Source organism: Coptis chinensis, chromosome 9 (genome assembly GCF_015680905.1).
Source record: "Coptis chinensis isolate HL-2020 chromosome 9, ASM1568090v1, whole genome shotgun sequence".
NCBI lineage: Eukaryota > Viridiplantae > Streptophyta > Magnoliopsida > Ranunculales > Ranunculaceae > Coptis > Coptis chinensis.
The window spans coordinates 58,819,275-58,837,471 of record NC_141464.1 but is presented as its reverse complement, the minus strand read 5'-3'; the positions used below and the strand labels follow the sequence as shown (position 1 = coordinate 58,837,471).

The 18,197-nt window shown below is 36.5% G+C and overlaps 1 pseudogene; it reads right to left on the bottom strand.

Moving 5' to 3' along the window:
• Window positions 1-594: 594 nt before the first annotated feature.
• Window positions 595-12,847, bottom strand: LOC147476994 (fructose-bisphosphate aldolase 1, cytoplasmic pseudogene; annotated as a pseudogene).
• Between the last annotated feature and the right edge of the window lie 5,350 nt (window positions 12,848-18,197).

Here is an 18,197-nt window from a genome sequence, read left to right as displayed (position 1 = left end):
TACAACCGTTGTGCTAATCCTTCTTATGAAACTTCTTTTTTTGGTGGTGTGACTTCTGGTGGAAGAATTGAGCTTCAAAGCTTTGTCGCTAGTCATAAGAAGTCTCCAAGATTTGTAACAATGGGAGCTATAAAGGAGAGTGACGGTGATGGTCGTAGAGTTTCTTTAGCTGAAGAATGAGATCCTCTATTAGAGTCCAAATTCAATCGTTATGTCAACAAGAATAGAATCAAAGATGAATCCAGGGGAAAAATATAGGGAGTTATATACACCACCTAAACTCTCATTGACATTAGCATGAAGCCTAATCCAAATGAAAATGGCGAAAAATACAACAATCAACACATACACTATAAAGAGGTTCAAAAAAGAGCAAAACATAAAATTCATCAGAGAAAGCATTAAAACAAGACAAATCACTTGGAGAGAAACATTCGAACTCAACAAACATGCCCCCCAAAATTATTAAATCAGCCTCACTCAACTACGCAGGAAAAAAGATCTAAACATTAAGCCTTAAAGACAGACTTTATCTCCAAATTTTTCCCTCAGATCTCTACTCATAAAATCGCAATACTAAAACACAAAACTTCATCAAGACTTGTAATCCTTGACATGAAGGCCTTCCTCAAGCACCATCTCCAACAGCTACATCACCCTTGTAGGTACCAAGGGTGGCCTCTCGAGTTTGCCTTACACCTTGCGAGGAAGGCAGCCCGCTTCTCTCCACATTTTCCACTTTTCCGGACCATGCCTTGAGAGTACTCTGGCGGAGAGCACGTCCAAAGGAGAATGAGAGTGACCATGGCTTCTTTCCTTTGAGTTGGTTCATTGCATTAAGGTTAATTGTGGCCTGCTCTTCATTCGTCACCGACAAGAACACCACCTGCAGAACAAACTTGGGGCATTGTTTGTCGCAAGGCACACACTGTGTATTCAACAATGACCTCTGGGGCTACCTTCTTGGCATAAGAACCAGGAGTCACCATGTTGGGCTTCAATAGAGTTCCCTTGAGCAGAACCTTGTGGTCATTCAATGCCTTGTAACAGTAGCAAGTACTGCTCCGGTCCACATCAAAGACAACGGTCAATGTCATGAGATCCATCAACCAAGATCTCTGGCTCAACGATTGGAACCAAACCATTTTCTTGACAGATGATGGCATACCTGGCCAAACCATTAGCATTCTCATTAATATATTGATGTTGGATAGACGCTTCCCAATTGTTCCAGTAGACTCATCAGCATCAAGGATACCCCTTCCAGGGGTGTACATTGGTAATAAGTTCATCTACAAGGTTAGAAAAAGGAGGATTATTAAAAAATTCAGAAAGACACAAATTAATGGATATATAATCATAGCCTAAAACCTTAAAAAGTAAATAAATATTTACAACTGATTGATTAGAAACAAACAGAAATCACCTGATTAGCAAACAAAATAAACACTGCATCATTTCTTCTATGGATAAATTGGAGAAAAAATAAAAACAAATCAAGCCAAACAAGAACTTGCGTAAGCAAAGAAAAGACATTCAACCTACACCCTGAAGCCACTAATAACAACTTTAAAACAGGCTATCTGAAATTTGCACATATTCAAGTTTGCAAATTTCCATTTTATATTAGTAACAATAAATAAAATGTGGACAGCTATGGAAATAACAATAGATAAAGATGGTCAAATCAACCGCTGCAAATGAACTCTCACAATAATCACTTAGAATTTCACATTCTTCCAACTACTACTAACATATTAAACAATTTACAAAAGATCTAAATCAATATAAATTTAATATTTTGAACATTTTACAACAGATCTAAATAAAAAATAAAATAAAAAACATTAGATCTTACCATAGACAGTATTGATTTCAATTTCGGTTTCCATTTTCCATTTTCGGTTTCGGTTTCGGTTTCGGTTTCGATTTTCAATTTTCTATGGGTTTGGATTTGGAGATCGTTTTTAGCTTTTTAGATCCAAATTTTTGTGAGGAGGGAGTGAGCGAGTGAGTGAGGAGAAGAATATGGGGGAGAGAGAGATCCAAATTCTGTTGGAGAAGAAGGGTTGGGCTGGAGAAGAAGTCAACCAAAATTTTGGATTTGAGATTTTTGTACGAAATGACCGATATACCCCCATTTGTTTTTGTATTGGGCCAAAATTTTTTAGCTTTTAGATCCTTTGAGATCAGGATGTAATCCGACGGTTCAAGAAGAGTGTGAGATAAGAGTGGCACTCTAGACAGCCGTTACTCTTATAGCCATCTTACAATTTTTTTGAAACGTTTTCGGATCTTCGATCAATCAAAGGGCCCAGATCTGCCTAAATTAAACACAACAAACAAATGAGAATGAGAGAATTAATCTAGTTCGAACTGAAAAATCAAACCCACGAAACTCGCTGCTTCTCTATCTCGCATCCTCCAACCAACTCGAAAATAGGAAAAGAATTGAAAACCCTCTATCTTTCTCTCTCTGTCCATCAAAATTGTTAGTTCTTAACAATTTTCTTGAACCAGAAATTCAAGAAGTTACCGAGCGAAATTCTTCTAAGAAGGTCAGTTTTGATTATTATTATTATTTTTTTAAATTTAGAAATTGAGAAGATGTAGTTTAAGTTATAATCAATTATGTTTATGAATTTGAATGCAGAATTATGAATTTATCAATTCTTTTCTTTATGTTTATGAATTATGAATTATGAATTTATCAATTAAATTATAATCAAAGTATTGAATTATGGCACCATTAACTATTTTTACAATTTCTATTAAGGTATTGAATTACAATTTTCATTTTTTTTACAACTACCAATATTACCTGCGCTTCTCTTAAGGTATGCATTTTTTTTTTCAATTTTTTTTCCCATACCAATAGTACCTGTTTTCTTAACAGTATGTATTGTTGTTGTTTTTTTTTTCAAGAAATGGGTGCCCAAGATGCAGAAGTGTATTCTTTCATAGAACTTCAAAAACATCAAAGAATCATAGACGTCGTTTCTCCATCTGCGAGAAAATTTTGGATCGTCTTCCGATAGAAAGGAGATGTACTTTCTTCAAGTGGATAGATAACGCAGACAATTATTGAAGTTGTTCATCGTCGAATATCAATGTTGAATCAAATTATTGTTCTGCAGCTTCAGCTCCAACTGAGAGTCGGGTTTCTATTTACGTAAGGAGGATAAGAAATGATTCAGAGATTAACTCTATTGGTATTTGTATAATATTTAAGTTGTTAGTCTGTCTTATCTTAGTGGTTTTGTATTTGATAAAGTATCTAGCTAAGGTGTTATATATTATCTAGTCGCAGTGGTTCAATGTTTGATAAGATCACTTTGTCGTTTTGTTTGATGAGCCCCAAGTTTCGGTTTTTCTATTTCTTCTATGGTATCATTAGTAGCTTCTACTTCAACTATGTAAAACTATGAATTTGTAGTTTGGGAATTTTAAATTACGTGGTCATATTTTCAGAGTTTGCATTTTCAGAAGAGTGAAAAGAAACGGCTCTGTTTTTCAGAGTTTGTAGTTTTGTATTGCTTTTCAGAGCTTCTTCTTTGTTGTTGTGAAATAATTTGTAGTGAACAGAAAGTAGAATAGATAAGATCATAAGAATGTTAATGTACTCATGCTAGTTGTCTTGTCTGTTGTAAAGTCGACCTCCCTCCATATCTCAGTAATTGAACATTGTTAGAAGCTTTAGCAAGTTGCAACTAGTTAACCAGGTCCCATGGTATTGAATTGCCTCTCGCTAATGTGGTCGATGCAATAGATATTGATTCAGAAGCTAGATTGAAGTTTTCGGTATCACTGATTCAGAACATTTTGTAGTCAACTAAAACAATGCTTCGTTAGCGAAAGGAATGTGAGTGAAATATCAGACTTCGTAGATCTGTTTGAACAATTTGTCCAAATGCTCATAAAAACGAAAAGGAGAATTCTCTGAATCCCTGGGCCAATACATGAATCAAAGAATTTTGACAAAGTTCGTGGGATTGCTGAAACGCCTAGCCAGAATACAAAGTAGTTACGCAGCTCAGCAGTAGCATTTGGTAACAACTTTGTGGTCTCCTAAGCTGTCCAGTTAAGTTCTATAGTTCCCATACTGACAACATATTAATCAAATGATTTCAGGGATTCGTTTTTTGTGCTGTCAAAGTTTCCACACACCAACTCCAATTCGAACAGCCTCAGTTCTAGTTGCAGAGAGGGAATATTCCAACATACTGACAACAGATTAATCAAATAATTTTGGACTTGTCGAAAGAGAATATTTCTGGACTTGCAGAGAAAAAATATTTTATCATTCTCTGGACTTGCAGAGAAAACTCATTAATATCTGTCAAAGTACTCAAAAGCTTAACTTACTAGTTAATAGTCATTAATAAGAGGGTAATAAGAGTTGTTAACTGTTACAAACAACTGCACACATGTATAAACAGAGTACAAAACCAATCAAAGTTCATTCGTTTAATTTTGGTAGGTAAGGAAGATTTTTAATCATACTTCCACTGGTAAAATCTCTTGGACAACAAGTTCTTCCGCGAAAAAATCCAAGTCCTCCAGTGGCCCTTGTCGTAACTTTTCTTGAAGTTCAAAATTCTAAGGAAGAGCATGTTGGGTCCTAGCCTTGTGAAGTATTGGAAGCTGGTTTCGTTTTGGAAACCAATTGGAGTTGCCTATTGGACTTGGCTTTCTAATTCTTTTAGGAAACCAAATTGGAACTTGGGAGTCTATAAATACTCTCATATGTTAGTATAACACAGAAGTGAGAGAAAACCAATTTTGAGAGCAACCAAAATTAAGAGAAAACCCTTGCAAAGAGATAAAACTTGTAAGGAGAGAGATCTAATAAGTGTTGGAGAGACTTGTAAGGAGTGATTGTAATCTTCCTTCCCAATCTTATAAATGATTTGCTCTTGTGGATTAGATATCATTAGTCAAACCACGTTACATCTTGTATTGTGGTATGTTTTACTTTCTTTGCATTATTATTACTTGTTTGTGATAGTTGTTGATTGCTTAGAGAGTTGAGCTTGTTAGGTTAGTTGTAGTGAAAATTTAGATTTTTCGATTGGAGTAGTAGATTGTTCATTCAAACTATCTTGGTAAGGATCGATTGGTATCGTTTTCCCCAACAAGTGGTATCAAAGCCGTTGTTAGATTAATAACAGAAGTTAGTTATCCAAATCTTGCCCATAAAGTATTTGATAAAATTCCTGAGAAGAGGTTTGAGTTGAAATAGTTTGTAAAGATGGACCATTCTGTAAACACTCGCATGACTAGTCTAAATAGAGATAACTACACTATTTGGAAAGCCAAGATGGAAGACTTGTTCTATTGTAAGGACTTGGTATAACACATTGAGAATGGAAGAGTAAAACCAGATACAACTGCCGAGCAAACTTGACAGAAAAGAAATTGGGTACATTCGACAGTGGATTGACGGCAGTGTCTTCCACCATGTATCCCCAAGAGACTACCGCTTTTGGCTTGTGGAATGTTTGGACCCCCACTATGGAGATGGGCCCAATACGTTCTCTACAATGAAGAATCATCATCAAGCAATAAGACTATTTGTCAAAGTACAACGCATCTCAATGAGATAAACACCAAATCACATTAATTAGAAGATCATCATCAACAAGTTTAAGTTCTATCCAATCACTACTTATTGTAATCTATATAATTAAGACCTTCATGTAAAGAGCACAAGGAAGAACTCTTATTCTCTTCTTCCTTCTCATGTAATCTCAAAGCAACACCATTAACAAATTAAAGATCAGTGTGGATGTAAGCGCTTTTGCCGAACCATAATAAAATTCTTGTGTTCTTTTTTATTTATGCAATATCTTTTTTATTTTAAGTTTAATGCTGAGTTTTTAGTACTATCACTTTCATTAATTTTATTGTGTTTGACCCAAGAAATTGTGTCGAAACATGGAAGAAACTCGAAAACCTCTATGAAAGGAAATCGGCAGGAAACAAGGTACTATTCATTAAGAAGTTTGCTAACACGAGGTACAAAGAAGGTTCCTCAATGTCTAAGCATCTTAATGAAGTACAAAATACCATCAATCAGTTGCATTTGATGAAGATTGATATGGGTGACGAAGTTGAAGCTTTGTTACTATTAAACTCTCTACTATACCCGATAGTTGGGAAACTTTAGCAGTTTCTCTTGGTAGAGCCGCTAAGGATGGAATCATTTCCATGGAGATGGTTACCGGGGCATTGTTGAATGAGGAGACAAGAAGAGGTTTACGAAGAAGCTCCTCTCACTTAGAGATCCTTGTCATAGAGAAGCGGAGGAGAGGTAAGAGCAGAAAACCATCTCATTCTAGAGGTGATGATAGAAGCAAATCTAGGAGTAATACTAGAACTCCTAAGGCAGAGAGACAATGTTACTATTATGCCACCAAGGGTCACTTCAGGTATGAGTGTAGAACATTGAAGAGGATGAGAAGAATAACTGTGTACATGAAGACATGGTAAAGAGGAACGGAAGCACAGACAAAGATACTACCGCACTAGTAGACGATGGTCTAGTGGGAATTATGTCAGATTGTGGTGAATGCTATGTTTGTATCTTATGTCAGGATACAGAGTGAGTGATAGATACAGGAGCATCCTATTACGTCACACCGCACTAGGAATCCTTCATTACCTACATATGTGGTGAATTTGGTGAGGTAAAGATGGGTAATAGTGGCGTCTCGAAGATTGTAGGCATTGGGGATCGATGTTCATGTAGAAATCAATGTTTGCTACACCTTGACACTCAAGGATGTAAGACATGTCCCTGACATTCGGCTAAGCCTAATTTCCACTAGGAAGTTAGATGATGATGGCTTTCTAAAATCGTTTGGTAATAGGGTATGGAAACTGAGCAGAGATTCCATTGTAGTAGCCAAAGGGAATAAAACTTGCTCGCTTTACAAAACACAAGCTAGTTTGTGTAAAGCAGAGTTAAATGCGGCACAAGAAGAAGCTTCCTCCGAACTATGGCATAAGAGATTGTGTTATATGGGAAAAAAAAGGCATGGAAGTTCTTGCTAAGCAAAAGGTCTTGCCAAACATAAAAGGTACGCATTTAAATAGATGTACTCATTGTTTGGTTGGAAAGCAACATATGGTGTCTTTCCAAAGATTCCCTTCTCATAGAAAGGAGAATGTCCTTGAGCTAGTACACACAAATTTATGTGGTCCTATGAAAGTGAAGTCCCATGGGGGAGCTTTGTACTTCTTGACTTTCATTGATGATGCGTCAAGAAAGATATGGGCATATAGTCTGAAGACCAAGACTTTCCATAGCATGGTGGAAAGAGAGATAGGGAAGCCTTTGAAGTGTATTTACTCAGATAATAGGGGAGAGTACATTGGGCCGTTTGAAGAGTATTGCAAGAGTCATGGGATTCGTCATGAGTAGACCGTTCCTAAGACTCCGCAGCACAATGGTATTACTGAGAGGATGAACCATACCATTGTAGATAGGATGAGATGCATGTTGTCTCACTCTAAGTTATCAAAGAGTTACTGGGTAGAAGCAATGCGCACAACCATACATGTGATCAACCTATCGCCTTCGAAGCCTCTGAATAGTGATTATCCAGAGAGAGTATGGTCAGGTAGAAATGTTGATTATGGATACTTGAGGGCATTTGTTCATATTCCCAAGGATGAGAGATCCAAACTTGATGATAAAGCTAAGCAGTGCATTTTTCTGGGTTATGGTAATGAGAAGTTTTGGTACAAACTTTATGATCCGATCAAGAAAGTAATCCGTAGTCGAGATGTTATGTTCTTGGAAGACCAAACCATAGCAGACTTTGAGAATGGTGAGAAGCTAGAAGCTTTCATGGATGATCTTGTTAACTTAGAACCAAAAGTTCCTACTGTGGAACATGCAGAAGGCATTGAAAATGCAGAGAACCATGGGTTTGAAACTCATGATGATGATCCTATTGCTCATAATGGGATAAAACCTATTGATATAGAAGATGCAGATGAAATGCATGAACCACCACCTGAGCAAGCAAAAGTGCATCCTCCTAAGCCGCAAGAAGATGGAGTAAGGAAATTTGAGAGAGAGAGAGAGAGACAAGCTTCAACCAGGTATCCACCACATACGTATGTTTTACTATTTGATGGTGGAAAACCTATGTACTATCAAGAGGCTCTTAAAGGTACAGACAAAGAGAAGTGGTTGAATGCCATGCAAGATGAGATGGGCTCTTTGCATTTTGCATAAGAATCACACTTATGACTTAGTTGAGAAACCAAAAGGAAGAAAATTTCTCAAGAATAAGTGGATCTTCAAAGTTAAGCATGAGGAGAATAATCCACACCTAAGGCAAAAAACTCGCCTTATTATGAAGGGATTCGGTCAAAGGAAAGGTATATACTTTGATGAAATTTTCTCTCTAGTAGTTAGGATGACTTCTATCAGGGTAGTATTGGGTTTGGTTGCAAGTATAAACCTAGAGGTTGAGCAACTAGATGTCAAGACAACTTTTCTTCATGGAGATCTTGAAGTCTACATGGACCAGCCAGAGGGGTTTGAGGTCAAAAGCAAGGAGCACCTGTTATGCAAGCTGAAAAAGAGCTTGTATGGGTTGAAGCAGGCACCAAGACAGTGGTACATAAAGTTTGATTCCTTTATGGTGAAGCATGGCTACATGAAGTTTGCTTCCGACCATTGTGTGTTTGCTCAGAAATTTCCATATGAGGATTTCATAGTGCTCTTGTTGTATGTGGATGATATGTTGATAGTTGGACAGAACATCAACAAGATATCCAAGCTAAAGAAAGACTTGAGGAAGTCCTTTGAGATGAAGGATTTGGGTCAAGAAAAGCAGATACTTGGAATGCTGATCACTCATGACAGAAAGAGTGGGAAGTTATGGCTTTTACAAGAAAGCTACATTGAGAAGGTGTTGAAGAGATTCAATATGGATCAAGCGAAGCCAGTCAATTATCCGCTTGATGGCCAGTTCTGCATGACCAAAGATATGTGTCCAAAGGGTGAGCATGAGCAGAGTCAAATGGAAAAGATTCCTTATACATCTGCAGTGGACAACTTGGTATATGCAATAGTGTGTACAAGACCGGATATTGCTTTCTCCGTGGGTTTGTAAACTGATTTCTGTCAAATCTGGGTAAAAAGCATTGGGAAGGTGTTAAGTGGATATTGAGGTATCTCAAGGGCACTTCCAAAGCGTGTTTGTGTTTTGGTGAAAGTAAGACCTTACTTGTAGGCTACACAGATGCAGACATGGCAGGTGATGTTGACTCGATAAAGTCTACTTCCGGTTATCTATTTACATTTGATGGGGGAGAAATTTCTTGGCAATCGAAGTTACAAAAGTGTGTTGCCTTCTCCACTATAGAAGCCGAGTATATTGCAGCCACTGAGTGTTGCAAAGAGATGCTATGAATGAAGAGGTTTTTCAATGAACTAGGGCTAAAGCAGAAGCAGTTTGTAGTTTTGTGTGACAGTCAGAGTGCCATCCATTTGAGCAAGAATCTGAGTTTTCATTCTAGATCCAAGCACATACATGTGCGTTATCATTGGATTAGAGAAGTTCTTGAAGAGAAGCAATTGTGCATAGAGAAGATCCATACCGACAAGAATGCATGGGTCGGATATGATGACTAAGGTTTTGCCCAAGGGAAAGTTCGATGCTTGTTGTGCTACCACTGGATTGGTGGCACACTCCTCCCATTAATTTGGGAATGTGTGGAAGTATTCCCCCTCATGGTTCAGGAGGGGGAGATTGTTGGGTCCCTCACCTCATGAAGTATTAGAAACTGGTTTCGTTTTGGAAACCAATTGCAGTTGCCTATTGGACTTGGGTTTCTAATTCTTTTAGGAAACCAAATTGGAACTTGGGAGTCTATAAATACTTTCATATGTTAGTATAACACAGAAGTGAGAGAAAACCAATTTTGAGAGCAACTAAAATTGAGAGAAAACCCTTGCAAAGAGACTAGCAAAGTCAGTAAAACCTTTGGGTGATGATACCAGAGGTCTAGGGGTTTGCCGCTAGCATCAAAGAGTTACTGATCTCATTTAAAACAGACTTACCAATCCAAATGTATATTTGATTTGCCTATCAAAAAAAATTGAGAGAAAACCCTTGCAAAGAGATAAAGCTTGTAAGGAGAGAGATTTGTAAAAGAGAGATCTAGTAAGTGTTGGAGAGACTTGTGAGGAGTGATTGTAATCTTCTTTCCCAATCTTATAAAGGATTTGCTCTTGTAGATTAGGTATCATTGGCCGAACCACGTTACATCTTGTGATGTAGTATGTTTTACTTTCTTTGCATTATTATTACTTGTTTGTGATAGTTGTTGATTGCTTAGAGAGTTGGGCTTGCTTGGTTGGTTGTAGTGAAAATTTAGATTTTTCGATTGGAGTAGTAGATTGTTCATTCAATCTATCTTAGTGGGGATCGATTGGTATCGTTTTCAATAACAGAACAAGATCAACTTCTTTCCCTAACATGGAGAAGTATCTCTCTAGTACCATCTGATTCTAGGTCATAAAACACAAGTTGAATTTGTTTGTGAATTAGCAAGACTTTTAGCTGCATAAAAGGTTTCGTGTGTGTGTGTGTGTGTGTGTGTGTTCTATCACTGACAATTTTTCTGTTTGCAACTTCAAAAGCTACTACAGGACTGTAGGTATGCAAGTAATGCCTTTTCTAACAAACTAGAAGCCCCAATACCCTTTGAGCGAGTTAAAACTGACCTAATTAATTCAGAAGCAACGGGTCAGTTTACACAAAATGGCAAAGAATAAATTCTTTAGAATCATTGAAGGATCACAACCACAACATAATCACTTTCATATATCAAGTAGAGGATAAAAAAAATACCAAAATGCACAAAGCCTGTGCACCCCTCTCTAACATATCACATATTACGTATTAACCATAACAAACCAAGCAACCTAGCAACCAAAAATACTTACATTTCACAGATTACGTATTTTTTTCTCCGGACAATTTATAGAGTGCTTAGCAAACTTTCCATAGTATCTACACATTCTCTTCCTGGATTGTTTAAGGCTATCCCCCTGGGGGATTTAAATCTCTTCGTGTTCTTCTTCCTCCCTTTTGTTTGAGAAATGTTGGGATTCAAAATCAATATCTGAAATACAGATTTGAAAGTCAAAATGAAATAAATATTAATATCAAATTAAACATTAAACATTAAATAACATTAAACATTAAACCTATATCAAATTAAACATTAAAATCAATTAACCTGTGAGGTATCAACCAGAGGCTCTTCAACTGGAGGTTCTTCATTATCTGTGTCTCCTTCCCTGAAAGTTTCATTCAACTTTGAAACTCCAATAGCCATTCCACCCATCTTTTCTATAAAATATGAATAAGCCTAAACAATATTTGTTGCATTGTAAGGCACTTGAGAAGCAATCTTGATACAATGAGCCACTCTCAAAGGTTCATGGTTTTCTTGGCCATCCAGTAATCCAGTATCAAGCTTTGCTCTATACATGTTTGCCTTTTGCATCCACCGCTTCAAAAGAAAATGCCTTGGAATCTCTTCAATGTCGTAATGCTGAAAAAGCTTTAACATGTGACCACAAAGTAACCCCATAAACTAAAAATACTTACATTCACAGTCTCCCTCTAATGTTCCTCTATTGAAATTCACTTTCCTAACGAACTTCTTCTGCAGGTCTATGAATTTCACCATGTAGCTTCTGGTTCCATTGTTGTTAATCTCTTCCCCATCAATTTTGTGCTATATCTTTGCCTTCTCTAATTGCTCCTTAAATTTATTGAATGCATTAATTGTATAGACCTTCGCAACATGCATAAGGAGGAAAACATCTTTAGCCACAATTCGTGAACTATTCTTAGTGCGGTAATCAGAATCTCTTTCATTCCTAGCAATCAAAGCCAAATACTTCTCATTACCATGTACAAACTCCATCAACCTAGTTGTCGAATTTACGAATTGGTTATAATGAGAATTCATCGATTCACTTCTCCCACTCGTATGCATACCAGCAAAAAATGTGTCACTGAGATAACAAAGAACCAATTTCTCCCGTATATTATATATTTCTATCAACCAAGGATTTTCTGACAAGTCATTCTTCTCTATTATTGTACACCATCTTCTTTCCAATTCACCAATCCTATACGAGAAAGAAATAGTGTTCTTCAGGTCATTTACCAATGTCTTAATTTTAGTAAAGGACAACTTCTCTTGAAATTTTTGCATACACATGCAAAAGACAGTAATGATGATGAGTATCAGGGAATACTTTTGCAATGGCTACAGTCATCGCTCTATCTTCGTTAGTGATGATTGTAATTGGTGCACGACCACATACCCATGGCTGCAAGCCAAGCCTCAAACAACCATATGAATGTATTTTCTATCTCATCAAATAATAGTGCACAACCAAACTGAATCGATTGCATATGATGATTGACTCCAGTAAAATGGGCAAAGGGTATAGAGTATGCATTGCTACGATATGTGGTATCGAAAGAGACAACATCCCCGAAATACGCATATTGCACTCTAGACCTCCCATCAACCCAGAAAAATTTATTGCAATCCCATTTTAATCTAAATCAATGGCATAGTAAAACTGGGGATTCTCGGCACTCCTTTGCATAAAATAGTTAGCCACGACAGTTTCATTACCTTCTTTGGGCATCTTTCTGGTCAAACCATAATGATGGTTCCAGTAATCCTTCTTTGCAAACCCAAGTTCTTCCCCACTAAAAACAGCTGCAAATTTACCGATAGGTAAACCATTTTCACCAAAAATTTCAGTCATCCTCTTCTCTACTTCAAGCATATTTTTGTTCGATCTCATGCAATTTCTCTTTGCTGGACTAAGCAAACTGTGGCTATGCTCATTTTCAGCGCAACTTACATAGTATATATCTTTATGTTTTCTTTTCGTAACACGCATTCTAGCGAGGTGATAAGCACCCAAAAGTGTAGTTTAAACCCCTTAATAGCATTACATTTAGGCCAATTATGTTTATAATAAATAATAGTTGGTATTATTTATGTGTTTTTGTGTATTTCAGGTAATAAAGCTGTTTATGTGCTTAAAGATGTCATTTTGCATGGAAAATGAGTCAAGATGGTTGCTAGAAGAGTTCTATGTTTAAAGCCCAAAAATCAAGAAGAAAAAGGCTTTTCAAGCACAGTCAAAGTTGGGAAGTCAAAGTCAATTCAGATAGAAAAAGAACAGAAAAATCAACAGAACTTCAAATAGGCGTATCTTTGGACTCGGGCCTACTTTATGTCAAAATGTCCGGCTCGGAATAAGCTTTCCAATGGACCCAGCCTTGATCCAATTAGAGTTGTAAAAGTGGATGAAAAAAGCACTGAAGTAATTTCCAGCAGAATTGGCCCTTTTAGACTTAACCTAATGGACTTTGAGCTCACTTTAGAGGCCCAAAGTCTCCCTTTTTGGCCCATGTACGAAAATGTAACCTTAACCATCTCCTATATAAAGAGGGTTAAGGCTAAACTTATTCTCTTCTTCCTCTCCTTAGTCTCTAATTAGTTTAGTATAGTTGTAGTTTAGTTTAGGGTTAGAATTAGTATAGTTGTAGCCACCATTAAAATTAAACCTTTCAATAAAAGCCTTAAGTTTTTCAATTCAATTATTCTCTTTACTTTAATGTCATTACTTTACTGTTTTAATATAGATAATTCAATGACACAAGGCTAAAACCTCCATTAGAGGGGGTTAATGAAACCACGTGAGGATGATTGCTTGTTAGAATAGTTGTTGTTTAGAATAGAGTTTCAAGTTCATTGTTATGAGTGTTTAGAGATAAACCTCATAATAATGAACTAGAGTTTAGAGCCACCATCAAAGAGATTTGTGGTGGAGCTAAACTCTTATGCTAGTGAAACCATGATTAGAGATGACTTGGTATTCACTAGGGATCAACAAGTGATTCGATGACTAAACTAATAACCAATCGAATCGTGTGGTAGATACCCCTCTCTAATCTCTTTTCTCATCTTATAAATCACTGTTTAGCATCTTAAAGTTACTGTTTTCATATTATAAATTGTTCTCTCATTAGTGATTAGTTTAATTAGTCTAAATTCGTTACAAGTACGTGCAGGCAAAAGTGGAAAACACGACTACTCCCATATATCCACATGTTTTAGAGAGTATTATTATTGATTGATAGAATGAAATTAGAGAGTATTCACTGAGCAAGAGTATTAAATTAGGTTGACATGTGGATATATACACACAGAGCATAATGATTTTAGAGAGTATATATATATATACTTCACATCTAATTTAATTCATCTTGTCAAATTGCGCCGCTTACCATATTGTTTGTTTACGTATTGCGTGTTTGGAATAATCAAAACTATTTTTACTATTCACAAAACCAACATTGAAAACACTGTTTGCAATTTCTTCAATTTTTTCTGCTATTGTTCGAGAGCATACGAGTTGTTCAACCAACTCCCTGCCCTCCCGTGACTTGACGCAAAAAATTTCACGCCTAGTTATTCACCTGTGAGCGCGTACACACCCTCATTTTGCCCTTACATAGCGCACCCAGCGCATTACACCCTAGGCGCGACCCGTGCCCAATTTACCCTATTCTTAAGCGTGCCCGCGCTCCTTAAAAAAGTACCAAAATGTGACCCGCGCCCAATTTAGACTATTTTTTAGCGCGTGTGCCCTAGTTTAAGTAGATTAAATTAATTTTTTTTATAGTTAGTATAATATTACCTCATGAGTACAGTACAATACTCGTATACCCAACCACTCCAGTGATTGCATAAAAATTATTTTTCTCCATTCTAAATGGTGTCTAGCAAACTGAAAGAATTTGGGGTTCTCTAATTAAGGAACGTGTACCCACGAACAACCTCATTCAAATTCCTAAGTGACCTGGCCGTTGGTTTGGTAAAAAAATTCAAAAAAAATTAATTAATCTTAGTTAAATTAGTAAGCCCACTACTCATTTCATAAGCCTAACATCCAGGCCCAACTCGAAGTCCATAGTAAAAAGCCTTTTCCTAATTCTTAAAACTTGAAAACTAATAAGGTTAATATTTTTACAGGGCATCACAATCCACACCGTGTACCCGGACCAATACTCATATAATTGTTCAAGTAACATATCATAGACGTGCTTCAAGGCTATTGAAGACACTATTTATACGCGTAGCAAGGACGCTCCAGGTAACACCTCTTTACATCCTCGAATCTACTGTCAAAGGATTCTATTTCTAGTAATAATCAAACTAATTTTTGCATGCTCGTTAGGAATTGCATATTAGACTTAAAACTTGCATGAGATTAAGATCTAGTATGCATAAACCTGCCTTATTAGTTTATCATAGACGTAATAATAATCTCCTATCTAGAAATTCACAAATCACCACACACACACCACCTACACCCACCCCAACTACATTTGTAGCAATGGGTGAAGAAATAGCACAGAGACCCCTTGATTTTTATAAGGCTTTGAACGATAGACCTGAGTCCTACATAATTCTTACAGATACTACGGGAGATTTTAGAATCCTCCCTAATATATTTAATTTGCTACCTGTTTTCCATGGGTTAGACCATGAGAAGCCTTATCAACACTTACGTATGATACAACAAGTTATTACTACATTCCATCATCCTAACGTAACACATGAACAAATAAAGCTAAGGGTGTTTCCTTTCACCCTAGCTAGCTGACAAAGCAGCAGCTTGGCTAACAGCACAAAAGCCAAACTCTGTCGACACATGGGAAAAACTAGTTGAATTATTTATGAAACAATTCTATCCACCACATAAAATTGATGAGATGCTACAAAATATTCACTTCTTTCGCCAAAAGCCTCAAGAATCTTTTTATGAGGCTTGGAATCATTTCACTGATCTTCTAATAGAATGTCCCCATCATAATCTTGGTAAAGACACACTAGTTCATGCCTTCTTCAAAGGCCTATCCCAACACCATAAGGAGACTTTAGACATCATGAATGGAAGGGATTTCTTAAGTAAAGGAGCCACAGATGCTTATAACTTTTTAGATACTCAATCCAAGAAAAGTAACAACTAGGGAGGTAACGATCACTCCTGCTCCACTTTGTCTTCTTCAATAGTTAAGGCAACCAGTATGTTTGAGGTAAAACAAGCTAGATCCTAAACTTAGAACTTTAATTGAATCCCTCACTCGTATGGTCGATGCCCTCTCTGTACATAAACAAGAAGTGAAACCCACTCCTGTCATGAACATCAACTATCCTCGTTGTAATTTATGTTTTAGTCCTGAGCATTCTAATTTCTATTGTCCTCTTGTCCATGAACATCCACCACCATAGCCAGCCAATGTCTACGCTTTTAATAACAACCCTAACACACAATGGAGGCAATACACTAATTATAATCCATAACAACAAGCTACACCTCTAGGTTTTAATAATAAAAAATGTTAGGCCCACTACAAACTTCCACCAATTTAACCAACATCTAGGACAAAGACAATTAGGTAACCAGAATAGAAGTTTAGTGCCCATGACCAAGAACTATCAACATCCAGACATTAATGCTTAACAAGCCTTAGTTCCAGCCACTCCTCCTATGACCACTCCACCAGTTAAACCATCTATAGAGGACGTAGTAGTGACCTTGCTGGAAAAATAAAATCAAATTATGCAATAAAACTCCAACTTGATAAAAGATCAGCATGATCAAAACACTAGCATGCTACAACAAATGATGCAAATGATGCAGTCTTTGTGCTAAAAGATTATTGACATGTCTCCTAACCAAAATAATAACAAATAAGGCATGTTTTCAGGTCAAGTTGTGCCTAATCCTAAGTCAACAAACACTACCTTCGAAGTAAATAATATATCATAATAGGCTATTACTAACAGTAAAAAACCGTTACAAAAAATATTTGTAACTTTATCCGTAACAGTTTGGGGGTGGGTAATTTGTTGCAAATATTTGTAACGGTTTAAAAGCGTTACAAAGCATTATTTTGCTAACGGCTATTAATCGTTTGTAAAAATATTTGTAACGGTTTTTGGCTACGTTCTTTTGTTAATGTTTTACAAGTCTACTAACGGTTTTGCAAAATTTGTAACGGTTCACGGGCGTTGGGAAATAATTTATGTTCGAAAAAACATATTACCTTGTAACAATTTATAACCGTTACAAAAGGAATTGTATTTGTAAAAAAAATAATTCTTGTTTTTCTTCATTGCTTGGGGGACTGCTGGACCTGCATAAAAATGCCCTATTTCTGCATTGTATACAAGGGAAATATCACAATATGATTACATAACAAATATTCATTTATGGCTTCAGATTCCAACTTACTCAGAAATCCAAATCTATACATTTAGCATTTCACACCGGCCAAATAAAGAAAACTTTTAAAATGTGCAACAAGACAAAAAATACCATAACAATGGTGCAAATACAAATAACCATCTAAATCACACTTTTAATATCTAAGACTCTTCAGTTCACAGATAACGAAGAATTTAGATGGTTGCAAAGGCATTGTCCCACGAGCTCTGGAAGACCATGCTAGATGACATCTACCTGATTGAGCTTGATTGTTTTGAACAACACCCTAGACAGTCTCATCATATCACACAAAAGCTTGGGATAAATAAGCAAGAATATATGTAAATAAAAATCCAGGAGAGTAAAATGCTTGTGAGTTGAATTAGTAGTAACCTTAAACAAAAAAAGAAGCAACGAACGTGCACAAGTCTGTTGTACCATATGTCTAATGAATAATGAGACCAAAGACTAGGTATATGGCACAAATAGAAATTCAAACAAGTCCCAAGTCATAAACATTACATTATGGCGGTACTACAACCACTAAACTAACTAAAGATTGTGAAAAGCAAGCTAAGTGTAAATGCTAACATACGTACAAGATGACATTATATTTACGAGCAACGAATGAAATGAAAGGTAAATATAGTCCCATTAAGAAGGCGTTGTTTCTTATGAACCTTTAGATGCAAAAGTCCCATTAAGCTCTTTAAATAACTATTGAAAGATGGACTTGAAACTGGAGACATTAACATATTATGTGTTGATTGCCTGACAGTTAAACTCGGAGCATGACTAGAGCTGCCATAGGAACTAAAGAGTAGCAATCATGGGGATAACACCTATG